At 36.3% G+C, this 25269-nt stretch overlaps 1 protein-coding gene across 11 annotated transcripts in view; it reads left to right on the forward strand.

The window, feature by feature from the left end:
* Positions 1–25269, forward strand: part of LOC117426111 (PTB domain-containing engulfment adapter protein 1) — a 141995-nt gene that overhangs the window by 21647 nt on the left and 95079 nt on the right. The gene's annotated exons all lie outside the window — the stretch shown is intronic.

Genomic DNA, 25269 nt, shown 5'->3' on the forward strand with positions numbered 1-25269 from the left:
GCTGTGCAAAAGAATGATAAGGCACCACCTGGGAATGCTGCATCCACTTACACAGTGCTTAGTGTTTCTTCTAAACTGAGTAAATAGGTCTTGTCAATTTTTAAGGAATCATCTCATGTTTACATTCATTGTCATCAGATTAGCAAGCATTTGTAATTGAAGAACATTCATCTGCCTGCAATATGTGGCACGTGTAAAGCACAGCTCAAAATTTGTTTGGGTAAAGAACTGTGTAATTTTACCATTAATGGGTTTTAGCTCAAGCTCTGTGTTGATACAGAATGGGAAATTACAGCTAATGTTGACTTAGAAAGTGCTGCTGTGAGCTGGCAGATGCTCCTTTTCCTTACTATTGGACAGATTTTAAGCAGCAGGGAATTGATTGAAAACAAGCTTCTAAGCGTGCAAAACTACTGTATGTACTGGAACTGTATATTGCAGTTGTTTAAGGTGGTGGTCAGTATGTCATTTAAAAACAAATACTTTGATATATTGATATATGCTGATTGAGATATATTGGGATTCCAAATGTTTATCCTGTAATAACCGGACACTGGATATTTTGATAAAAAAACACGGATGTTACAAAGACAGACTGTGATGTCTAAAACACAATCAACAACATGTCTATAGACCAGGGGTGGCCAACTCTGGTCCTGGAGTTTGCGTTCGACCCGAGTAATAGCAGGTGCACCAGGTGCAACTGCACACAGGCCCACGCACTCAGAGGGCCCTGTAGGGGTTCGAAAGTTTTTATAATTTTTTTTTTTTTTTTGATAACAAGAATACTATCCTTCGTGTTTATATTTGCAGATGTTACACATTTGTATCACTGTAGCTGCCGGTGTGCGGTGCCAGTAATTCAGATTGTATCCTCCCTCATTTCAACAGGTATCGCTATTGTCTTAATTACTAACTTTTTTCCCCCGGGGGGCTGGTATGAGGGACGTCTTCATGGAAGGTTTTGTGGTACTATTCAGCACAAACATTTGCAGTTATATTCTGTGTGCACGATTCATCCTGTAGTTTAGACGGAAGCTGTCGGGTGCTGCTGTGGGCACCAAAATAAACTACAGCAAATCAACATGCCTGCATTTCTGATTTAAAAATAATAATAATAAAAAAAACGGTTTCCTATGCGAGACAATTTCTGCAAATGTCTGTGCAGAATTGTGAATTCTGTAATCATGTCTGTGATCGCTGTGATCGTAGGACTGGTGATTAAACCTGTTTGTTTAAAAAAAATAGTATAGTATTGGATGTTAAGATGTATACAAAATAAAATTAAAGTAGGTGAGTAGGAAACGTTCTTATTACGTACTGTTTCATATATGCTGACATTCTGACAATTAAATGAGCTCAATATTGAACACTTGATTTGGTGTGTTTGTTTATAAATAAGGGTTAAATTAACGTTTGGGGAGGGGGGCCCACAATAAGGTCCTGCACCGGGGCCAATCTTCCTCTTCCTCCGCCACTGAATTGAACCAATTATTTTCTTAATTGGTACACACTAAAAATATTTCCAGGTTCTTATCCGTTGATGATTTAAAGATACCCAGAAAACCTACAGGATTGTGGATCTTCAGGACCAGGGTTGGCCACCCCTGCTACAGACACAAGAAAAATGAAAGCTTTCAGAGACAAAATCCAATACGGTAATTGGTTCATTGCTGATGTTAAAGGTATTTTTAACCTTTGATTTTAAGCCACTGTTATCACATGCTGGCATGTAGCACTGTTTAACAAAGATAATTGCTAAAAGAAGACCTACATAACTGCGAGCTTTGATTCATAGAACAAAAACTGTTTACCAGAAACAGCAGAGGGAATTTGTTTTTAAAGTGAAAGTAGCTTCAAATGTCACTGCTTTAAGAAAAAAAAACTTCTTTATGGTGTTAGCAATCTTTTTCAGTGTTTCTGTATCCTGTTTCAATATTAAGTTATATTTTTTCTCTATCATATATATAGAGAGAGAGAATGACATGCCTTTTTTACTCTCCCTACAGATCTTTACTGACTTTTTTCATATCATACCGTATATTGTGTTGATCTTCAGTCATTACACAGTCAGTATATCACTGCAGTAAATTAGCTTGTAAAGCCACTTTGTTAATTTAAACAAAATATGCACCTTAAAAAGAGTGACATCTTCAAATGTCTTGTAGGGTATTTGAGCACCGTGATGGTCTCCTTAAGAAATGTACAGATGCTTTTGTTTGGCTCTCCACTGAGCTGTTTCTGTTTCTTTGTTTTGAAATGTATTGAAGTGTATACCACACAGTAGATCAGGGGTCTACAGCCCTGGTCCTGGAGAGCCACTATCCTGCAGGTTTTCTAGGTGTCTTTACATCATCAGTGGCTAAAGATCTCAAACACATGTTAATCTTGACTAATTAAGCCAATAATTGGTTCAATTAAGTAACTAAGATTGGTTGAAACGAAAACCAGCAGCCACAGTAGCTACAGTAGCTCTCCAGGACCAGGGTTGGAGACCCCTGCAGTAGATGAATGAATTGGCGGAAATAGATTATTAGTCCAAGTTCAAAAGCAACTAGAGCTGTTGTTATATTTTGATGATACTTGAAAGGCCCCATTTAATTAAGTGGCAGCTAAATTTTTAAACCAAAAAACCTAACTCGCTGTCTGAACTGCTATAATACAAATATATTCACATCTGTATAGAATCACTCCATCAGATGCTTGTTGTTCCATATAGCTGTTGATTAATGGTTTAGAAAACAATGGCAAGGTAAGGTTTCATGGCACCACTGTGCATCTACAGTAATTATATCAAAGTCCTTGTGTAGTATTGCCTAAACATCTAAAGCAAATTTACAGTAACTTCTGGGTGAGAATAGTGGCAGAAGCTTCGCGTTACTGAAGTGTTTAAAACCGCCGCAGGTTTTGCTGGTTGCATCTTTCAGAGGATATTTCTGCTTCTGGTACTGTACCTGTCTCTGTAGGTCTTCTTATCCTGTTGTGAGTGATGCAGAAGTCTTACATTATTTAGTCAGAATTTTGTTTCATTCACTGTTCTTTGATATCCATTACTGTATAGCCTTCATCTGTCAGACCCTTCATACTGTCATTGTAAATAGCTCTTGAGTGATTTCTAATCCTTTCTGTACCCATGGCCTGAGGTCATCGGCTCTCATCCTCATCTAACCCACAAATAATTATATCACTAGATATGTCTTGCTGCTTTCATGCACAAGACCTCATAAGATATTATTTTTTTGTTTTATCCTGGGCTGGACTATCAGCAGGGATACTGACAGTGAAGATCCCAGAAGTGGTTTCAATGGATCCAATCTAGTCTCATTTCCAAGACTTAAGACAGACACAGTGCTTCATTAGATTATAAATGTAGCAGAGTTGTAGAAGACTTGTTAGCTATTCCTAATCTTACACAGTAAAACCCAACCTTTGCTGTACCCAAGAGCCATGTGTTTTTTGCAAATACGAAATAGCCCGAAATAAAATGAAATGCAACCTATAAAACGGCATGCAAAAATAAAACGAAAAGTCATTATAAAGCAAACAGAGTGTAGCGTTTCGGCAGGAGGCAGGAGGCACTTTCTTTCCAAAAGGCTTTTATTCAGCAGGCCTTTCCCTCACACACAGAGACCACAGCTCTGTCAGCTACTCAGGTTACAAGACCAACAGTATTTACTGTAAATAGGCAGTTAATTAAAAAGTGGGGGACTGTACATTACAGTTACTACCGCTAATGAGAAATTATATTAACTAAATTATTTTTCTATGCAAGGTCTGTTTAGGTCATAATGTTATTAAAAAAAAAAAAGAAAAAAAGCAGAAAATGTTTAATAAAAATGATGTATGTAGTTAAAACATGATGTATACTACTATACTATTATTGATATACATCTAATTGCGTTGTTTTTATTAAAGTGTATCTGTAATAAAATGAAATAAAACAATTTGTGAAAAATAAAACGAAACATTATAAAAAATAAAAATATTTTCATGGGGCTCTACTGTACCCCCTATGTTTGTGTGTTATTTTTTAAAATGGTGGTATACTGTCTATATTACAGTAGCAGGGTTTTGTTTTCTGCTGACAGTCGGATAGAGTTTTAACTGTTTCACAACAAATCCATTGCTGAGCTGTATTTAAGGTGAAGTTTTCTGGAATGGCAAACTAAATGCCTGGGCATTTAACAAAAAAAAAAAAAAATCCCAAACAGCAGAGGGGTTTCGAGACATTTCTTTCAATACAGCTTGCACTATCGCTTTGCTGTCGAGATGGTGAATGAAGAAATTTGCCTCTGGTTAACACAGGCTGGAGGGGGGAGGGACGGACGGTGCTCAGTTTTTTTAAAAATTAAAATTATTAGTGTTAGTGTATATTTTGAGTAACCTATAGTACAGAGCACTGCCCCTTTTAAAAATATATAAAAAAACAAAAAAAAAAAGTTGAAAAGTCAGATCATACAGGCAGCACCTTGTCCATGAAACGGGGCATCACAAAGATCAGAAAAAAGACTACAAAACAGAAACCTGTCGTTTTAGCTACAGTTTGCAGGAAATAAAAAAAAAGATGTTCAGCGACAGTCTGAAGTATTTTGTTTAGCAATGTTTAGTTTTAGAAAAAGTGAGGATCATTTTCAAACAGACTACTTGGTTACACTACATTGTATGAAAAAAAAAGTTTCAAGAAATAAAATGTAAGTATTAATTAATATTTTTTAAAGAAACAAGCCCACTTTTTTGTTTTAAAAAAAATAAACTAACAAGCGCTGTATGTATGTGACGATCACAACCGAGAGTTTACAGTACATCCGATCTGTGTTCATTTACATGCTCGCTCAGCTACACAATACAAATCTCATTCGCTGACCTACATAGCTACACGTAAATGCTGTGTGCATACACAACCAAACAATTTAGAGATACTCACATATTTGTATTTTCAGTGCATGACATACTGCATTTTCAAAGGAAGTGCCTAACCAAATGTGTTTTTACATTAATTTCCAAGATTTCACAGACTTTTGTTCAAATTCACGATTTTCATGATTTACGTGGCCTCCGTGACAAAATCGTACCCTTTATCATAATCATCATCTCCACATGTAAAGTAAAAAGTGCTTACAGGATCTTCTAAATAAAATGAATTATTCCTACCTGCATGTTTAACAGTACCCTAATAAATAACTAGTTTGTTTCCTTTGAGATTTACATCTGGAGCTGTGCTTTTTGGCAACTGGTTCGGACATGGAATCAATGGGTAATAATCTTAGTGAATGATGGTTTACATTGCTTTCAGTAGTCTGATCACAAGGGTGTTTTCATCCATGCTAGTTCATATCCACAAGATGGCAGCTGTATAATATATATAGGGGCCCCTCAACTCTACATCCCAGAAACTCGTCAGCGTAACTTAAAAATGGAGACAGCTACAGCAAATAACCAGGACAATGCTTGACATAACCCTATACAAACATATGGAACTGGAGCAACAAATTATATACTGCAGCATCTATCCCAGCAATTGTATCTGAATAAACTTCTTGGATTGTTAAAAATAAATAAATAAATAAATGTAATTATTGAAGCAGTATTAATGCAAAGCAGGCAGATGAGAGGGACAGTCTCAGGAAAGCTCAAAAACAAAGTGGTGGTCAAGAAGGTTCGGTGCTAATTTGTGCCACTGTCATTGAGTGTTGGCTTGAAATAAATAATGTGTAAGAAGATTTCCATGACAACTGCAGATAAGCATGATCATTTTCTTAAACTTCATCATGTTCATAATCTATGTGCTCTTTCAGATTCCTGCCGAGCTGTTGTCATCCAGTTCAGCTTTCCGAATCCCAGGGATGCCACAGGGGCAATTAGTGAAGTATACAAACAGCAGCAGAAACATTCCAATTGCAGGGAATTATCCAATAAAATCTATTAAAGTAATGAAATGAAAAATTAAGCAGTTGGCTAATGATATGAGTACAACCAGAAGGATCACCGATAATTAAATGCCATTGCCCAAGGCTTTTTTTTCTAAATTTTATTTTAATAAGTGAAACTAGGCAGTTTAAAAAAGCAACTGATAAATGCTCCTTTCATCTCTTGTTGAATAAATAACATTTTACATTGTTTAAAAACAAATTCTGAATATAAGGGCTTGACCTGTTTGTGTACTGTAGCTTTGAAAGCCTATACAAAATATCAATAAAAATACAGATTCCTTACATAGTTTGTCACAAGTTGTTGTTGACTGATGTATGTTTTTTTTTCCCAACTAGATCTAAATTGTCCAATCGTCACATGCCCATGATGGGGAATTAACAAAATCGCTGTTCATGCTAATGATTTTTTTTTTTCCTTGAAACAATTAATTTCAATGGAAAACTGCTGGGATCACTGCAGACTTCCAGTAGTCATCTTTACCTTCTAGCACAAAAAAAGATTGGCGAAGCCAGGGGTTCCCAAACCTTTGGGCTGCGGACCACAGTTTGGGAACCCCTGGTTTAGCCAATCTTTTTTGTGCTAGAAGGTAAATGTGATTAACAAAGCATTAGATATACAATTACAACAGAAAGCTGTTTAATTATTTAAAAATTAGGACCAAAACAAAACTGCTTGTATAAGCTGCATTATGCAGAAAACAGGTTTGTGCAAAAATCATAATAATGGGCATAAAAAACCTCCACATACAAATATATGAAAACTGCATGAAGACGACGACAACATAATATTCCCATTTACTGTACATTCATCAAATTGTGTGGGTTAAATCACAAAGGAAAAGTAAGATCGTGTTATTCACCTATTACCTGAATTGATGGTAATGTGGCTACGAAATAAACTCACAGGACATTTCATTACTTTAATAGATTTTATTGGATAATTCCCTGCAATTGGAATGTTTCTGCTGCTGTTTGTATACTTCACTAATTGCCCCTGTGGCATCCCTGGGATTCGGAAAGCTGAACTGGATGACAACAGCTTGGCAGGAATCTGAAAGAGCACATAGATTATGAACATGATGAAGTTTAAGAAAATGATCATGCTTATCTGCAGTTGTCATGGAAATCTTCTTACACATTATTTATTTCAAGCCAACACTCAATGACAGTGGCACAAATTAGCACCGAACCTTCTTGACCACCACTTTGTTTTTGAGCTTTCCTGAGACTGTCCCTCTCATCTGCCTGCTTTGCATTAATACTGCTTCAATAATTAATCTAATGCTTTGTTAATCCCATTTACAGTGCCTTGCATAAGTATTCACCCCCCTTGGACTTTTCCACATTTTGTAGTGTTACAACCTGGAATTAAAATGGATTTAATTGGGATTTTTACCATTTGATTTACACAACATACTTAACACGTTGAAGGTGCAAAATATATTTTTATTGTGACACAAAAGTTAATTAAACCAAAAAAAAGACATTTGTTGGTTGCATAAGTATCCCCCCCCCCCCCCCCGAGTCAATACTTGGTAGAAGCACCTTTGGCAGCAATTACAGCTGTGTGTCTTTTTGGGTAAGTCTCTACCAGCTTTGCACATCTGGATCCTGCAATTTTTGCCCATTCTTCTTGGCAAAATTGCTCAAGCTCTGCCAAGTTGGATGGGGACCGTTGGTGACCAGCAATTTTCAAATCTTGCCACAGATTTTCAATCGGATTGAGGTCTGGGCTTTGACTGGGCCATTCTAAGACATTCAGGTTCTTGTTTTTAAACCAGTCCAGTGTAGCTTTGGCTGTGTGTTTAGGGTCATTGTCCTGCTGGAAGGTGAGCCTCCGCCCCAATGCCAGGTCTCTTGAGGACTGAAACAGGTTTTCCTCTAGAATTTCCCTGTATTTGGCTCCATCCATCTTGCCCTCAATCCTGACCAGTCCCTGCCGATGAAAAGCATCCCCATAACATGATGCTGCCACCACCATGCTTTACCGTGGGGATGGTGTTCTCAGGGTGATGAGCAGTGTTGGCTTTGCGCCATACATAGCGTTTTGCGCTAAGGCCAAAAAGTTCAATTTTGGTCTCATCAGACCAGAGAACCTTTTTCCACATGTTTGCTGTGTCTCCCACATGCCTTTTGGCAAAATCCAAATGGGAGTTGATATGGGTTTTTTTCAGCAATGGCTTTCTTCTCGCCACTCTTCCATAAAGCCCAGCTTTGTGGAGCGTCTGGGTTATAGTTGTCCCATGGACGGTTTCTCCCATCTCAGCTGTGGATCTCTCCAGCTCCTTCAGAGTTACCATTGGCCTCTTGGTTGCTTCTCTGACTAATGCCCTCCTTACCTGGTCACTGAGTTTTGGTGGACGGCCTTCTCTAGGCAGAGTCGCAGTTGTGCCATATTCTTTCCATTTTTAATAATGGATTTAACAGTGCTCCAGGGGATGTTCAAAGTTTGGGATATTTTTTTATAACCCAACCCTGATTGGTGCTTCTCCAGAACCTTATCCCAGACTTGTTTTGATAGCTACTTGGTCTTCATGATGCTGTTTGTTTAGATATGCTCTCTAACAAACTCTGGGGCCTTCCAGAAACAGGTGTATTTAATCTGAGATCATGTGACACTTTAATTGCACACAGGTGGATTCCATTCAACTAATTATGTGACTTCTGAAGGCAATTGGTTGCACCAGAGCTTATTTAGGGGTGTCACAGCAAAGGGGGTGAATACTTATGCAATCAAGACTTTTCAGTTTTTTATTTGTAAATAATTTTGGAAAAATATGTAGATTTTTTTCCCCACTTCGACATTATGGACTATTTTGTGGAGATCACTGACAAAAAATCCTAATTAAATCCATTTTAATTCCAGGTTGTAACACTACAAAATGTGGAAAAGTCCAAGGGGGGTGAATACTTATGCAAGGCACTGTACCTACTAGCAGAAAAAAAGATTGGCTAAGCCAGGGGTTCCCAAACTGTGGTCCGCGGCCCAAAGGTGCAGGCGCCAGCAGCAGCTGTAACTGTAGAAAAATAAATTATAGCAAGGGAGTCCTGGCGGACTGTCAAGCAAAGCAGAAATTCACAAATCAGAGCGAATAGATTGCCTACTTGTAGGCGGGATGTAAAACGAGAGCGCTGACAGTATAGGGCAGTATTAAGGTCATGTGATCGCTCTGCTGGCAGATGTAAACAGTGTGTTCAGGATTTTATAAAATTACAATATGTTGAATCCGCTACCAAAGAATAAGTTTTGCAAAGTATAAAGAACAAAAAAGGCAGCTACAGGAGTTGAATGCATTTGTACCGTGGGCTCAGTTTTGAGGTGTTGGAATGTTTTTTTTTCTTTTGTAGAAACATTTTCATACTAACTTTTGTACTTGATAACATTCATTTAAAAATTCAGTTGATGCCTATGAATACCTTTTTGTGACTAATAGCTATTACCATTTAAAATATTGAGTACTTTGATATATGTTTCAGTAGTAACTAAATGAAGTTATTTAATCAAATTGATTTATTAAAATGTTTGGATACACTATTATTTTATTTAATGGCTCGTTCACAGCCGTCTTAAAAATGCTAGAATATGTTTTTTTGGAAAATAATAATAATAAAAGAAATGTTTTTTGACTGATTCAGATTTCGCTGCACATGGATTTATTTGCGTAGGTTTTCTTTTGGTTAAGTGGCGCTCTTCAAGGCTCTCGTCTTTTTTGTGCATGACAGTTTAGTGTGAGAGGTAACGGGTGGACGTTTTACAGTGCACTCTTTATAAGAATCACTGATATAAGAATCAACTGCATATAGTGATCAAAACCACTGGGACCAAATCATTCCTATACTAACCAATGTAAAATAATCTGTTTGTAAGAATCAAGCAGTCCGCTTATAAGAATAATTTTGGGGTAAACATGTAATACGGTACTGTGTCAAGTCAATAAAGCTGTTTTTGAATTTGATCACGTCTCACGCGATTAGGCACATACACAGCGTGGATCGTGCAATGATGCAGGAAACACTGCCACTGCATTGTGCAGGTATGTTTTTTGTATTCTCTGTTAGTGAAAATGTTTTTTGTTTTATATTTAGTCAATTATTTTTTATTTTTTCTCCCAATTTGGAATGGCCAATTATTTTTAGGCTCAGCTCACCACTACCACCCCTGCGTTGATTCGGGAGGACGAAGACGAACACACGCTGTCCTCTGAAGCGTGTCCCGTCAGCCGACCACTTTTTTTCACACTGCAGACTCACCATGCAGCCACCCAGAGCTACAGGGTCGGAGGACAACGCAGCCTTGTGCAACTTACAGACAAGCCCGCAGGCGCCGGGCCGTGAAATTGTGTTTTAATACACATTCATTTTATACATACCGAGTACAGCAGTGTTATTGTGTAGCGGCGGGTTGAGGAGGAGGGATTGTGGAGCTTTGCGTCTCCACTTAGTGAAAAACTGAGATTTGCATCGCAACTGAAAATAAGTAAGCCACAGATGCTTAAATGCAGTGGTAGTCCTGACAGTAAAATACTGTACTATAATGTCATTTTAATTCAACGCCCCGCATGGCAGTTAAACTAGGCACCCTCATGAGATGATCGCTTCTCAAGTATACTGTAGTAAAATAGGATTCTGCAGCCTTGAGTAAACGTAATCGTAATTGTATAACAAGCTGCTTACCCACAAGGATGTATTGTCCTCAGTGACTGAGCATCATTGACATCTGTGTACTGTATTTAAACTGCTGATGGCATTCCTTTGCTAATTGTAATGTGACAGAGTGGCCGAGGACAGTGTAAATGATCAGGCTGGAGTCTTGATTTACAGTTTTAAAACGGTGTTGGTTTTATTTTTCTTTCACTGCAGTGGTGAAACAACCGCTAATGAAACAAACAAAATAAACCTAGCTCTCAGCTGGAGCGCTAACTAACAGTACTTCATGTGGAACAAAAACTAGATGTCTTACGTGAGTTTTGGTTTCTTTTTGTTACTTCTGCTCCCTTACGCCTCTATACCCTCATCACAAAGCTATCAGCTAAGCCATTTCTATCAAGGTGTCATTAACTTTAACAAGCAGTTAACCAATTGACTATTATCCATAATTCGTTAAGGAAAAGCAGCTGTGCATTTTTCGTGGGCGTGCATACATGTGGGAACATGTGACATCTAGTGGTCAACCCTAGTGGTCACTGCAGCCAGGGAACAAGTTCTTATAATTCTCATACTAAGTAAGGCCTGGACCAAATCAAAACTTTGACCCACCTGCTAATCGCAATTTACAAACCCAGTATTAATAGCAGTTTCTTCTGGAGTAGAAGGAATAACCTTCTGACAAACAAAAAACATGCCATCAGTACCAGTTTAATAATTTGCAATTAGCGGGTGGGTCAAAGTTTTGATTTGGTCCAGGCCTACGTTTGACTCTGCACCACAATAATCATATTGGTCCGCTTATAAGAATCAAAACACCTGGGACGAATGTGATTCTTATAAACGGAGTGCACTGTAGTTGCACAGTGTTCAGAAATTAGGATTTAAGAGTTGTTTTTGTGCACGTTGTACTGGTTTTACTCAAAAGTGATTCCTGTTCAGATATTTATGAATGAGAATAAGAAGAGACATGCACTTCTTTCTTGTTTGATGACCAAGAAAAATAAACTGCATTTCTAAAATTTTCAATTATACAAAGGTGTCTAATTTAAAGGTTTGATATAAACGTCTGTTTAGTTTTTGCAATTTATTTTATTTACTAAAATTAGTCTTTCATTTTTTTTATTTTCACTCAGTGCACATTCTATGTGATTTCCATCTTTCACAATATTTATTCAAAAGAATATTAATTATTATTATTATTATTATTATTATTATTATTATTATTATTATTATTATTATCATCATTATTACTTATTTCTTAGCAGATGCCCTTATCCAGTCGTAAACAAAAAATACATTTCAAGAATAAGAATAAAGGACAGTTTAGGTTTATTTATAATGTTACAGGTTTAAACATATAAAATGTTTTTAATTTAACATTTTCCCAAGGAGTGTTAATAGTGGGCCACAGTGCCTAATGCAGCTTAACAGGTGGGCCTGGGTAAAAACATTTGGGAACCCCTGGGCTAAGCTCTTTTGGTAGGACTGGGGAGGACATATTAAAAGGTCAAGTGTATGTTAATTACGGGCTGTATTGCAATTAATCCTACTTTCTGAAGATGTTGCGCCCTGCTGTGTGCTTAATTGTCTCATTTTGGATGCTTAATTATAAAAATATTAAATCTTATTACCAAATCATATGCTTTTTGCCCGCACTAATTGTCTTGTTACCAACAATGGAATTAATAAGGACTTCGTCAAGTCAGGGACAGTCGATTTAGAAGCTTGGGAAATGCTTTTCCTTACTAGCACCTTCTAAAATTGTCGCAGCAAAAGAAAAAAGTTGAGAGAAATACTAATTTAAAAACTCAGTTGGGAAGTTTGCTGTCATTGCTGGAAGGCACAAATGCATCTTCATATTGCTTGCATAAAAAAAGGTGTCTGAGATGTACATATTATACATTAGAAATGCTCAATTGAAGTAAAAGTGATTCTTGCAGCTTCACAGTGTTAAACAGAGAAGTGTTTTATTACAGAACTGAATCAAAACTTTTTGAAACTGGGTGGTTTACCTGATCTGAGATCATTCATGTGACTCAAACTTTTTCAGAATGCTTTATCCCAGTTCAGTTTTTTTTTTATTCAAAATAACTTCTCTTCTCACAAACGGTAAACCTTAGTACATGGCAGCAAAACATATTCTAACACGTGTAATGATCACATTTTTACACTGTGGTTCACTGCTGCCATACTCAGTCTTATTTCAAGAGCCTGTCATTATGAGGTAGAACACTGTGACTGTGTTCAAAAACTCCATGGCCACCTGGCATGTCATTATCTACAACTGTCCAGGCGAAAAATTAAAATAAATCACAATTAAGAATTCTAAGTGTTGCATGCAAAAGCAATGCAGCAGGAATAGGGTATAATTCAGTCATTTTATTATTATAATGGTATGCAATTTTCATCCAATACCTTGAATACAAAAAAAACCCTAACATATTCCATTGAACACATTATAGTAGAGTGTTGCTAATCTGAACCAGGTGGTACCATGCCCTGTACAAATTAATGATTTGTTTGGAGTCCTGTTCATAATAGCTAATAAACCTTTGAGGAGGGGAGGAGGGGAGGAGGGGAGGAGGTGGGGGGGGGGGGGGGAAACACCATACAGACAGATCTGAACAGTACTGTAAACATATTTTTTATTTTTTTAACGTTACTTTCAAATGATCACCTGTACTATACATAGTATTTAAAATCAGTGTCTACAGCTGCAGCCTCCTTGCATTTCATTATGACGGCATGGTTCAGGATATGGATTGGAGATATTAATAATTAAAATGGCTTGTAAATCCTAAAACCTAAGCAAACATTCCACAGATCCATTGATAGTTAGGTTCGAAGAGACACGGATGTGCTGAAGTGTGAGAAGTGCAAGGTGGTCATATTTAATAAGGGCTAGGATTTTGTGACAGTGGAATTTGAGGAGAGGGAACATGATTTCAAATTTGGTTTAGACTTTTCAAGGGATTCTTTTTTCTCTTTGTGTACAGTAATCAAGACAGAAGCAAGAAAGGCATAGTTATATGTCATATTACCTAGATGAATAAGGAAGAAAGGGAAGTCGAACAAAATGATTAATGGAAGTCCAGACTGTAACAAAGACTAGTTGAAATGCAGTCCATTGATCTCCATTGGATTGCATAAAATTGCTGTGTCGTATTTTGTTGGAGGCTAACAGTGCTATATATCAGTTTCACTAGATTGAGCCTTATAAAGGTGTTTTAATATCTTCATATTCCAATCTGAAGTATACAATATAAGCTTCAAGAGATGAAAACCCGTGACAATATTACTAGCTTGTGGTAACGTGTTAAGATAAGGTTTTCAAAACCGTGGTTATCAATCCTTGAGGTTTATGTCCCAAGAGCTCAGTATAATCTCAACTGGTCATAATGGTTCAGTATGGTTTCTGGACCAAGGAATCTGTAACTGCTCCTGTAGCTAATGTGGGTGTTAAACCTCTGATATAATAGACTACTTATTTAATATAAGGTGAAATTAGGCTTCCTTATTATTACTGATTGGACAAATGGGTAATCAAGAGTCATGTTTTCTGGTTGTGCAAACAACTTCCTTTCAAATTCACTAAGTTAATTGCCTAATAATTGATTTGTGTAAAAAAAAAAAAAAAGCCTTTTGGTCACAGATGGTTAAAGTATACACAATGGTTTTTACTTTATTCAGAGAAGAGTTAAGGTTTTTTAAATCCATTATTTTTCAGAGAATAAAAGTGGTAATTGCTTACCCCAGGCACTGTATGAAGATGAATACAACAAATCTGAGTAAATTGATTTTTTGGAGAATAGGGACCAGGAAATAGTTGCATTCCATAGATTTAGTTACCAAGACAATTGAACCCTAAATTATATAGTCATTATAAATGTTTGCTAAAATAATATCTGGGGAAAAAAAGCTTGCTGTGTAACTGTGCTTACTAATTAAACATGAGAAATAGCTTGTTATGTTATAGTGCCAACAAGGGTATAATGTAATTACAAAAATGTTGTCTCATCCATATTAAGGATATAGTGTACTTGGTTTAGCTAAAACATTCTAATATCAATGGTCAAAGGACAGTTACATTTGTATTTATGGCCTGAATGTTTGTGGTATTCAAGGCTAAATGGCTGTTGAGACAGAGGGCATTGCAAGAAGTGAAATTTAAAGCCTTTCATTTATTTTTTCCCCCCTAAACTAATTCATTAAAGTTTGATTTGTCACCTCCTTTGCCAACAAAACATCAGTTAATTGTTTTCTGTTGTCACTAGTTTTTAGAGCAGGTGCTATTTTTAAAACAGGTCATCAAGATTAATGATGACATATACATCTTTAATTGTCTAGAAAATGCTTTTGTAATAGTTTCTATATTGTGTACAGTAATTGTCCCTATGTGCAACTATACCGTAATTGAGTTTATTTACATTATGTTGCCTTGGAAACCTCCAAGGGAAACCATGTGCTAGAAATTTGATGTTGGTGCTCCTTAAAGGAGTGTTAACCAGGGTTTTAAATTCATTTTCTTAACTTACCTTTTTTTTCACTTGCAGCGTTATCACCAGCCGCCCCTTTTCATGCTGAAGATCTTTATTTTCTTGTTTTATTGACTTCATTTTGGGATCTTCTTGGCAAAAAGGTCAATGGAAATCTATATCACAAAATAAAGGTCTAAATAGTCCCTTCTGGTACTTTATCGACATTTCTAACTTTAATTACAGGCTTCCTCCAAGGCATTTACTCAATTTCTATAGAAGCTATCTATTTGCTATAACCGTATACTCTACCAATAAATGGGTCACAAGCTGCGCTGCAATTAATTTGAGCTAAGTTTAATTATACTCTGCAAAAGATATTGTGTTTGTGAAATAGGGTCTTCTCCTGTAAATCTCCTGACAGAAAATGCACATCTTTCAATATATGTGTATGGATATGTGTGTAATATATAGAGAATAATGCATGGGGTAGTGTGTGATATGAGAATGTAATGCCCACTCAAGGGGTGGGATGCTATAAGGAGTTTATCCAAGCATCCCACCCCGAGGGGGGAGCATTACATTTTCATTTATCGCACACTAATGGACGAAGAATTTTTTATAATCTCTGATGAGAATTATTTTTTTCTGGCTGAGAGTGAATGAGAGAAGATTGCAACTACGGTTGGAATTCCTTTCAGTTTGACAGCTCGCACTTGGGTCACGCTCTGTTGCTGGTGTTAATGAGCACGTGTCCGTATGACCTGGCCGTGTATTACGGAAATATCAACTGGATGAGCCCATTGAAAAAATGATATGATATGCCATGGCCCAGCTGAAAATATTGAATTTATGTATTTTACTTGTTAGCCTTGGCCTCTTGACATTCACAAGTGGTGGAGCGAAGCCGAGCCACAAGTGTGGTCCCAGAGGTCAGACTAATGAGTACAAACATGTTTGATATTTTCACATAGGCAATGGTATATTAGATTTATACAGCACTTCTATTGAGTTACTTTATATATTTATTTTGTTTTTTTATTCCTTTTTTTATTTCTTGAGTTTAAACTGAGGACTATGCACTGATCCATTGCTTAGTTAGTGTCTTACTATTGATTGTATGACGGAAGGAACTTTCATTTAATTGGTTCATTGTTTCCTGGAGGTAGGGACTGTCTGTGGGTAAGGTGTCTGTTTGAAGCTCAGTTGCATAAAGACATGCATTTCTTGGCCTAGTTGCTCCTCCTCACTGCGACTTGTTACATGTGCTGTCTGCTTTCGGAACTGTATTATTTGCTTGTTCCTGTTTCTCGTTCATTGATTTGTGTTATTCTCAAATTGACTCAGTTACGGACTTAACATTTTTGAAGTGATTGATAAAGTGATAAATATATAAAATATATATATATATATATATATATATATATATATATATATATATATATATATATATATATATATATATATATATATATATATATATATATATATATATATATCTATATATATATATCTATATATATATATATATATCAAAAGAAATCTTGAGAGTTGGAGGTCGGGAACTTTGGATGTTAGATGTTTTTCTAAGGTTATTGTTACTTTATTCTAGTTCCCATTGTGTCCTAACAGTTTAATAAATAATGTGAATATGCTTCAGCTGTTACCAGGCATCTCCTGTTTAAGGCTGAGGCGTTTATTAAATTTGGAATCGGCCATTATTTTTTTGCATTAAGCGCAGAGCTTCTCTGCTCTCCTCAGGTCTAACTCATATCTACATGCGATTGAGCTCACCTTCTGCCCCGCTGCCCTGCCCCCTGTGAGTATTTACTGATGGGATTGGATCTGTGCAGGAGTTAAGAGCGTTGTGCTAGAATTACAAATACTGTATCGACTGAGCTGCAACGCCTTTCGATCAGCGTTCCCTGTAAGGCTAAAATCCGCACATTTTTCACAGTAACTGGCAACAACCTTCGCACTCAGTTTACTAACTTTCACAAGTTATTATCATAAATATCAACCTCCAGCCTCTCGAGATCAACCTATTATTTTGAGACCATTGTTACAAAGCAATAACATAAGCATATTTGTGTCTGTTACAAAGCAATAACATAAGCATATTTGTGTCTGTCTTGCAGCTGATGTCCCTCTGTAAAAATGCACATCACATTAGTGCAGCGCTCGCTCGGACACCTGCAGGGTGGGCGAAGCAGGCGTCTGGCGATTCTGCCTCTATAGCGTGCTGCTCATGAACTTTACAGTTTTTAACTCGTTGTATAATTGAATACTAAAATCAGCTAAACACACTCTTCCTGCATTATTTAGTAGACATGGTAGACATAAATAAAAATCACAATACTCACACTTCGATGTTTTTTGTTTTATTTCCCTTTTAAAAAAATGACCATTTCAGAAATTTCCTCAAGCATTTTGAAACTGGTAAAAATGTAATCAACACATTAGTCGAAAATACACATTTAAGTGTATAGTAATTGAAGACATACCATGTTTCACATTATTTTTACATACAATTACCCATTTATACAGTTGGGTTTTTACTGGAGCAATCTAGGTAAAGTACCTTGCTCAAGGGTACAGCAGCAGTGTCCCTCACCTGGGATTGAACTCACGACCCTCCTGTCAAGAGTCCAGAGCCCTAACCAGTATTCCACACTGCTGCCCTTTAACAATGAAAACAAAAATGCTGCTAATAACGATAATAACAATAATAATCAGTAAACAGTAATTATCAAATAAAATTATGTCAACACATGTTACATGTTGGTACAGGCTCAACAAGAGGAACAGAATGGTGTACACGTGTAAGGGGTAATACCCAGGTAGGATACCCTTTTATGCTGCTGAATTTTTACCTCAATCCTTGTTGTTGGAATTTAGAAAATAGCCTTCATTGTGTAATACTGTCAATGTATGCAAAATCAGCATGATTTCAGATATATTTGTTTTTTAATGCAGTACAAGCTTAAAGGGTTAACATATGTTTACCTTTCTGCATGAAAGTTCATTTCTTGTTAATTAGTATTGTTTTTCCGTTTTAGTCCTATTAACCTAAATCTGTAGGTCAGTTTGTTGTGCTGCAATCATTTTTTGTGAGGGCTTTAAGTGTTTTGGTCACCATAGGAAGCTGCTTTGTAGTCGATCACTGTAGCAGTTAGGAGCTCAGAATGCATATTCATGTGCAGGTGTTCTGGAGTAAATTCTAAATCCTTTAATTGCTTTTCCAGTTTAGAGACCCCCAATGAAGACACCTGTCCCGTTCCAATATTTACAGTATTATGCCATGCCGTTATACTGTATGATATTGGATGGATTTAAGAATTATTCTTCCTAATACCAGCATTAAGTTATTCGCAGGATGTTTGTTATTAATTAAATGTGGGTAAGCAGTTAAAAGCTTGAGCTGTCCAATCATTTATTTATGTCCATCAATCTGTTTTATTCCTAGTGTTTGGAAAATATGTGCTATATAACTCCTTTTAGGACTGCAATCGTTTCTTTGGTAAATAGTTCTTAGCATTTCTTAGCATTTACCGTAAGTATTCCTAAAATAATAATGTAAGTGATTCTCCTCATGTTCTAATCATCTCCTCTGTGTCTTAGTCAGAAGAGACGGGATGCTTGTTGCACTTGCTGTGACAGCCCTTGGTGCTTCTGCAGCTAAAGGTGCCTTATTAAACTGTTTTATAACTTACTAATGCATTTCCTTGTTTTATTTATTTGTATGGCTTTATATTGAAGTTTTAACATGTTCAGCAAGTTTAAGAATTTAATGTTAAAATATAAGTAACGTAATTAATTTGCACAGTCAGTGTGAATGCCTCGAAAAGAATGCGCTGAGCCGATAAAGAACCTTGTAGAACACACGCGTGGTTGTACAGTAGTTCAAAGTAACGTTGCAGTAAAATGGAAGGCTTCTTTTTTATGCCTACCCCATTACCATTAAAGATTGTACAGTATTTATCGAGATTACTCATGTCTTCAACGTAATGTTGAATTTTAACCCCTGAAAATATATTTTACTCTCTCAGTGTTAAAATTAGAGGGCAATTTACTCCCAGACCCAAAACCTTATCTGGAGTGCTGCTTACAGTATAAAGCACTATAATGCTGAGGCAGTCAAGGGCTCTTCACAATAAAATAGTGAGATACTTCAGAGATGGTGATTTATAATTGATTCAAGTGTGTGGGCATTCCTGATATTCATTGGAATTGAGGATTAGATCTGAAAGAAACTTTGCCCAATCTGATTTTAGCTGACTTTTAATAGGGGCTGGGGTCAATGCTAGTTCTGTGTAACCAGCAAAACACATTCCATACAGTAGTTAAACTAGATAAACAAAATACAATAAATAATTACTGTACTCGCAAGTCGTCCTGAATTTTAATTCTTACCGTACATTGTTGAATTTTGTCACCCTTGGGAAATGCGTTGTTGACAAGAAACCCCATTCATTACTTTTCAGTCTTAAACGTGCACACAGCTGCATGGTAAATGAAAATAATGATGAACATGTATTTACAACTACTGTAGGTTGCATAAATACACACAGAAAATGAAACGTCAGATGAGAAGCGGGCTAGGCCATACTTATCTATTTGCTCTGTTGACTGTTGCTGTGCATACACATTTTAACAATACATTTTCTTTTTACTATTAGGCAACACTTAGCAGATTGTTTTTCAACTTATGTTAAAAGCCGAGCTGTTACTGTTTATTTGTACAGAATAAAAATTACTTTAACTTAATGTAAGCTTTGTGCTTTTGGTGTTCTGGTATTTTGGTTTGCTATTTCTCAACAAACATCTGCATACTGTACTCACCCCTATGAAAACCACTTAAGTTGTTATTAATGCCCCCTAAACATTTTTATAGAAAACAGCTGATGTACATGTATCATCCGGGACAATTTTTATTAGATATAAAATATATATTTTACCTTTTTGATTAACCAGGATGTATAAAGTAAGGTATTGCCAATTTGAAAGCATAGGCCTACAGTATGTATTGCACTTGGGGGTGGATACAAAGAAAAATACCTCAAGTAAAAAGAAATGTCAAAGAGCATAAAGGAAAAGGCTTGGTGGGAAAGTAGATTCATTTAATAAATATTTATACTGAAATAATAGGTCATGCAGGTGCTTACTGCGTATTTAATATTTCTGGGATAGCGTGTTGAAAAGAAATATGAATGAGTATGATGGATTACACCATTCATATTTGTGACACTTCTTTTGGCTGCTGTTTTTCCAAGCTATATATTGTAGCTATTTTGATAAAGGTGCCACCTACCGGGTATAAGAAACCCAAGGAACGTAGCTCAAGGAAATGTAGCTCTTTATCAGGCAACAATACCCAGATTTATAATCTGACCAGAGACTCTGGGAAAGGCCTTGCCACTTTAGAGCAATGTTTCTAACTGGAAACAGCAACACAAAGGAGAGATTTGAATATTTCAGACAACAGTGGGCAGAGGGAACTCAACCCACTACACAGACACACACACACACACTCAAACAGCCACCAGAGTCTTGCACGGCACACAGACAAACACTGGGGAACATATAGAGAATGAGGGGAAACAAATGCGTTACAACTGTTTTACAGAAAACCTGTTTTACAACAAGTCCCAAGCCCCACAGTCCCTTGCAGCAGCTATTTACATGAGGTCTTTGGCTCCCGGGACAGCCAAGGTTTAGTCCTCCGAAAGTCCACAAAATGGCGACGCAGAGAGTGCACTATCGGTACGACATTCATTTTGTTTACTGTTGCACAAAATCATTGTTTACTTTTTGAAAAATAAAACCTTTAGATTTGTTGAATATGTTGGGGACTGTAGCAATGCATGTTGCCATGTACATTAAACAAGTACCGTTTTCCTTTGAATTTAAGATGTACTTTTTGAACCATTTTTTGTTTCTCAAAAATAGCCTGTGTCTAAATTTGAGTACAGTGAAGTGTGTATTAAAGTCACCAACAAAAGACGTGACTACCTGAGTACACTAACAACCACGTGACTGAATGCTGAGAAAAGATGAACAAAGACGTCACTGCTCGAATACACAAGCGGCAACTTGACTTACTGCCGAGAAAAGACGTTACTGCCCGATCTCAAATCATCCATGACATACAGGCAGCCATTTTCAAGGAAGCGTCATTAGCTTCCTTACGAATTTGAAGAGAAGCTTTTACAGTTTCAGTGTTTCTAACAAACAGTACCAGCTTGGACAGATCGGAAATGCCCCCGTATTTTTTGACTTGCCAAGCAATACCACAGTTCACAAATTGGGAGAAAAACAGGTGTGAGTAATTATGACTGGAAATGATAAGCAGCACATAACTGTAATGCTTTGTGTGATAGCAGATGGCCGCAAACTGCCTCCATATGCGTAATTGAGGTTGTATCTTTGCAGAGCTAGAAACGAGTACAACTGTGGTACAATAACCATTAGTGCTCATTCCCAGTTTCTGCATCTGCCTTCCCCACATTCCGAACCCCAACAAAGTCTGTGTGGACAACACCGTTGACAACATACTTCATGTAGCGTATCACTGCCTCAGTAATGGAACTATCTGTAGAACCGTCTGAGTTAACTGACAGATATTTCGCCGTTGCCTTTCTGGTTAACTGGGCTGGACGCTGGGTCCTTGCAATACCGTGTATACACTCCTGTGCCTGTTTAGAATTTCTAAAGGTTTTCCCCACATTTAATCATTTTGCCTCATCCAGGTCACACATCCATTCAAAATCAGAACACGGTCGTTCATGCTTTGCAGGGGCCTGAGCTGTTCTAAAAAGCACTTTTAGCTTTAAAATCAGAGGTGTTTATGCTGTGTAGTAATTGTTGCGCTTTTGATGTGCCTTGTTTGGCAGTTTTTGCTTTCATCAATTTCACACAGTTATAATGATTACTTGATTTTTCATGCGCTTTAAGATCGACTCTATCTTTAAGGTAGACGACCCCCGACACAAATGTGTCACGCTGACTTTGGTCGTACTGGACACAAACCTTGCAGTACATCTTATTTTCTGAAGGCGTAGACTTACTGCAGCCAGTCAAATTGTGAAAGCCGAAAAGTACGCTGCCTCTTTTCTGTCATATTCCTTGTGTTTGTGAATCACCGTCTTTTATTTATTTTGTGGTAGGGGTTGCAACCCGGTATAAATCTACACATATTTGTAAAATTACTTTACACTTACTTCAAAGATGCAATACGCTATTAATTTATTCATCGTCGTGGTTTAAATGTAAACTTTCGGTATTGTAAACTAAATCTAATTTTTAGACATTAAAACAGTATAAAAACACAAAATAGTTCAAGTGAATAGCCATTTCCTCACATTACGTTTCTTTGAAACAGACCATATGAAATTGTTATTCTAATATTTTACACTAAATCTTGTAATACGAATATATTAGTAAGACATAGTTAAGCAATCATCCCTTAAATCTACATGGTTAAATACTTTAATATTTAACACTGATTTAAAGATCAACCTACTGAATAAGTTGTGTTCAAGCAATTGGGCTTTTTCAAAAAAGAAGTATATAATTGAAAAATGAAACATAATGTGAGGAAATGGCTGTTTCTATACTGTTTTGATGTTTAAAAAGTACATTTTGTTTATATGGAAAGTTCACAGTGATGAATAAATTAACAGTGCAAGTAATCACACGGACAAAATTCAATGAAACACCGACGTATTCTCATATCTCAAAATTTGGCATAAAAAGGGGAGATGAAGGGAGGTTTCCGTTCTGAGCGACTGTTTTGTAAGCATTATGAATGTTTGTTCACCACTGCTACAGCCCGTTTTCCTGCATTTTTGAAACGCAATCCTGTGAACGTGTGAGTATATCTGTACTCTTTTTTTTTTTTTTTTTTTTAAGCACTCGCCCACAGCACTGCTGAGACACAGACCCCAACTGGTCCTCGTCAGTTTTAATTCACCGTTAGTTTCCAACAAATAAATACATATTCATTTGATTTATTTTTTCCTCAAATTGAGGATGGGGAAATTTGGGCTGCATCTTAAATTCGAAGGAATACGGTACTTTGAGCATGGTGCAGTATGTTTTATACAGGTACTGTGTCTTGTGTATTAACCGGTATGTCTTTTTGTCATACTACAGTTTCCCATACATACTAACATTTTTACATGTGCATATGGTGGATGAGGGTCATGATGAGATTACTTTTTCATGGTAGCTCTTTTTTTTGCAATCGTGGTGGGGATATACATTATGTTACTGACAGTATCTAAAATAGTTGATGAAATGCAGCATTTCTACAGTGGTAGTGACAACACCCCTTAAAAGAAAAAAATAATAATACAATATATTATTTACATGGATTGTTTTACCATGGTATGTTTTTACCTTTTCTTTTATCCTTTAAGACAGTATCCATGCAATAATTTGCAGTAATTACAGTATCTGTAATTTGCATGAGATATCAATGGAAGACTATATCATCTGCACTTCTGGTTGCTGTATCTTACTGCTATTCTGAATATTATGAGCATCTTTAGGTAGATTCAAAGTGTTTATCAGTGCACGATAAACACGTGTGTAAGCAATTGTGTAAGTAAGAACATGCTTACACACACACACACCTTTCAGAGGAAGCTTATAAAATATGAATGACAAAAAATAAAAATTAACTCCAGAAGTAAGTACAACAGTAAGCATAAAAAGAAGCTGACAGACTTGATTTCTATTTTTAAAATTGAGCTCTCTGTGATTATTAACTCTCTAAATATATGGTCAAAAATCAAACCTGATTTATCCATTCTTTAGCACATTTTTAAAGTAACAACTTCGAGGATGTCCCAAACCAGAGGTAAGCACGTTCAATAAAAGTGCATGTCAATATTGTTTTTAGCTTTTCTAAACTGTGTATGAAGTGCTTGTTTAATAATGGGTAGTGCTGGGATGCTTGAAACTGAACTGCCATTGCAGCGAGAGATTTCAGTTCTGAGATTGGTGTTGGTTGGATAGTAGCCTACCTACATGGGACCTCATTGGCTGCGATGATTCAAAAGGCTTACATTTTGGTAGCAAATCTAATTTTGAAAGCATCCAGCGTAAATAGCAAGTATCTCTGATAGTTCAAGGAATTCAAACTCTATTAATAAATGAGTAATAAATAAAGGCTTGTGTACATTGCATTAACTGTACCTTACCACATTCTGTATGTACAATATACAGTGAACTATCAGTAGGCAGGGTTAGATGTTCTTTGTAAAAGTGCCATGCACAACCCCAGTTGTCTTATTCCAGGTGGTTCTGTTTGATGGCCTCACTCATGAGAGCCCATCACCAGAAACTAGAAGTAATATCAGAAATAAAACAGAAATAAAATGCATATAATAATAATAATAATAATAATAATAATAATAATAATAATAATAATAATAATAATAATAATAATAATAATAATAATAATAAAAAAAAGTCAAATTACAGGTCTTCCATTGATACTGTACCTAAGTTACAAACGATAAGTGCTTTAATGCACAGCTACAGGCTGGTAACACAAATGAAAGAGATTATTTTACATCATCCATTGATCTTAAAAAGCTATCCAAGAAAATGATCTGTGAGTTGAACAAAGGCTTCTTCTTATTCTGCACTGCAGGCTATTGGATGGGAATGAACATGAAAGTATTTCACATTTTAATGTGATAGAATGAATAGAAGTTTCAAATGAAAGGTATTACTTTAAATCTACCAACCTATAAATGGCCAATTTAGTGAAAAATAGCCTACAAGAAAACAAACATACTGCAGTGTTATTATATATAGTATGCAGTATGTTTGTTTTGTTATAGGCTATGTTTCACTAGATTGGCTATTTTCTTGGATAGATTTTTTTTTTTTTTTTTTAAATCAAGCTAGAAAATGATTTATTTTAGGACACTGGTCTGTAATATCAAGGCCAGTTTCATAATGATTCCAGCACATACCATACAGTGTTCATTGTAAAATGGTGCAGGATTTGAACTACCATTTAGAACTACTGCATGACAACCAATCTACTCTCAGATACTCTAATAATACATGTTTTTTCTTTTTCATGGGCACAAGTCAAAGGACAGTCTTTGCCTTTTATAAGCAGAGTGATCAATGTTTTGGTGATTTCTTCTCTGATATAATTTTAAAAGAAATGCCTATAAATGAAGTACAGGGAATTG

The sequence above is a fragment of the Acipenser ruthenus genome, chromosome 11 (assembly GCF_902713425.1).
Source record: "Acipenser ruthenus chromosome 11, fAciRut3.2 maternal haplotype, whole genome shotgun sequence".
Classification (NCBI taxonomy): domain Eukaryota; kingdom Metazoa; phylum Chordata; class Actinopteri; order Acipenseriformes; family Acipenseridae; genus Acipenser; species Acipenser ruthenus.